Source organism: Mus caroli, unplaced genomic scaffold (genome assembly GCF_978045245.1).
Source record: "Mus caroli unplaced genomic scaffold, Mus_caroli_1 scaffold_25, whole genome shotgun sequence".
Classification (NCBI taxonomy): domain Eukaryota; kingdom Metazoa; phylum Chordata; class Mammalia; order Rodentia; family Muridae; genus Mus; species Mus caroli.
In genome coordinates this window covers 341,215-344,288 of record NW_028227280.1, presented here as the reverse complement: position 1 = coordinate 344,288, position 3,074 = coordinate 341,215, and positions in this window count along the sequence as shown.

Below are 3,074 nucleotides of genomic sequence, written 5' to 3'. Positions count from 1 at the left end.
AGAAACGCACAGTGTAGTACATAGTATATGAGTGAGTTGCACTGAAAAACTTAGAATATAAGAAACGCACAGTATAGTACATAGTATATGAGTGAGTTGCACTGAAAAACTTAGAATTTAAGAAACGCACAGTGTAGTACATAGTATATGAGTGAGTTGCACTGAAAACTTAGAATTTAAGAAACGCACAGTGTAGTACAAAGTATAAGAGTGAGTTGCACTGAAAAACTTAGAATATAAGAAACGCACAGTGTAGTTCATAGTATATGAGTGAGTTGCACGGAAAAACTTAGAATATAAGAAACGCACAGTGTAGTACATAGTATATGAGTGAGTTGCACTGAAAAACTTAGAATATAAGAAACGCACAGTGTAGTACATAGTATATGAGTGAGTTGCACTGAAAAACTTAGAATTTACTGAAAAACCCGCATTACACGAAATGCACAGTGTAGTACATAGTATATGAGTGAGTTGCACTGAAAAACTTAGAATATAAGAAACGCAATGTGTAGTACATAGTATATGAGTGAGTTGCACTGAAAAACTTAGAATATAAGAAACGCACAGTGTAGTACATAGTATAAGAGTGAGTTGCACTGAAAAACTTAGAATATAAGAAACGCACAGTGTAGTACATAGTATATGAGTGAGTTGCACTGAAAAACTTAGAATTTACTGAAAAACCCGCATTACACGAATTGCACAGTGTAGTACATAGTATATGAGTGAGTTGCACTGAAAAACTTAGAATATAAGAAACGCACAGTGTAGTACATAGTATATGAGTGAGTTGCACTGAAAAACTTAGAATATAAGAAACGCACAGTGTAGTACATAGTATATGAGTGAGTTGCACTGAAAAACTTAGAATATAAGAAACGCACAGTGTACTACATAGTATACGAGTGAGTTGCACTGAAAAACTTAGAATATAAGAAACGCACAGTGTAGTACATAGTATATGAGTGAGTTGCACTGAAAAACTTAGAATATAAGAAACGCACAGTGTAGTACATAGTATATGAGTGAGTTGCACTGAAAAACTTAGAATATAAGAAACGCACAGTGTAGTACATAGTATATGAGTGAGTTGCACTGAAAAACTTAGAATATAAGAAACGCACAGTGTAGTACATAGTATATGAGTGAGTTGCACTGAAAAACTTAGAATATAAGAAACGCACAGTGTAGTACATAGTATATGAGTGAGTTGCACTGAAAAACTTAGAATTTAGAGAAACGCACAGTGTAGTACATAGTATATGAGTGAGTTGCACTGAAAAACTTAGAATTTAGAGAAACGCACAGTGTAGTACATAGTATATGAGTGAGTTGCACTGAAAAACTTAGAATATAAGAAACGCACAGTGTAGTATATAGTATATGAGTGAGTTGCACTGAAAAACTTAGAATATAAGAAACGCACAGTGTAGTACATTGTATATGAGTGAGTTGCACTGAAAAACTTAGAATTTAAGAAACGCACAGTGTAGTACATAGTATATGAGTGAGTTGCACTGAAAAACTTAGAATATAAGAAACGCACAGTGTAGTACATAGTATATGAGTGAGTTGCACTGAAAAACTTAGAATATAAGAAACGCACAGTGTAGTACATAGTATATGAGTGAGTTGCACTGAAAAACTTAGAATATAAGAAACGCACAGTGTATAGTATATGAGTGAGTTGCACTGAAAAACTTAGAATATAAGAAACGCACAGTGTAGTACATAGTATATGAGTGAGTTGCACTGAAAAACTTAGAATATAAGAAACGCACAGTGTAGTACATAGTATATGAGTGAGTTGCACTGAAAAACTTAGAATATAAGAAACGCACAGTGTAGTACATAGTATATGAGTGAGTTGCACTGAAAAACTTAGAATATAAGAAACGCACAGTGTAGTACATAGTATATGAGTGAGTTGCACTGAAAAACTTAGAATATAAGAAACGCACAGTGTAGTACATAGTATATGAGTGAGTTGCACTGAAAAACTTAGAATATAAGAAACGCACAGTGTAGTACATAGTATATGAGTGAGTTGCACTGAAAAACTTAGAATTTAGAGAAACGCACAGTGTAGTACATAGTATATGAGTGAGTTGCACTGAAAAACTTAGAATTTAGAGAAACGCACAGTGTAGTACATAGTATATGAGTGAGTTGCACTGAAAAACTTAGAATATAAGAAACGCACAGTGTAGTACATAGTATATGAGTGAGTTGCACTGAAAAACTTAGAATATAAGAAACGCACAGTGTAGTACATTGTATATGAGTGAGTTGCACTGAAAAACTTAGAATTTAAGAAACGCACAGTGTAGTACATAGTATATGAGTGAGTTGCAAAGAAAAACTTAGAATATAAGAAACGCACAGTGTAGTACATAGTATATGAGTGAGTTGCACAGAAAAACTTAGAATATAAGAAACACACAGTGTAGTACATAGTATATGAGTGAGTTGCACTGAAAAACTTAGAATATAAGAAACGGACAGTGTATAGTATATGAGTGAGTTGCACTGAAAAACTTAGAATATAAGAAACGCACAGTGTAGTACATAGTATATGAGTGAGTTCCACTGAAAAACTTAGAATATAAGAAACGCACAGTGTAGTACATAATATATGAGTGAGTTGCACTGAAAAACTTAGAATTTACTGAAAAACCCGCATTACACGAAATGCACAGTGTAGTACATAGTATATGTGTGATTTGCACTGAAAAACTTAGAATATAAGAAACGCACAGTGTAGTACATAGTATATGAGTGAGTTGCACTGAAAAACTTAGAATTTACTGAAAAACCCGCATTACACGAAATGCACAGTGTAGTACATAGTATATGAGTGAGTTGCACTGAAAAACTTAGAATATAAGAAACGCACAGTGTAGTACATAGTATATGAGTGAGTTGCACTGAAAAACTTAGAATATAAGAAACGCACAGTGTAGTACATAGTATATGAGTGAGTTGCACTGAAAAACTTAGAATATAAGAAACGCACAGTGTAGTACATAGTATATGAGTGAGTTGCACTGAAAAACTTAGAATATAAGAAA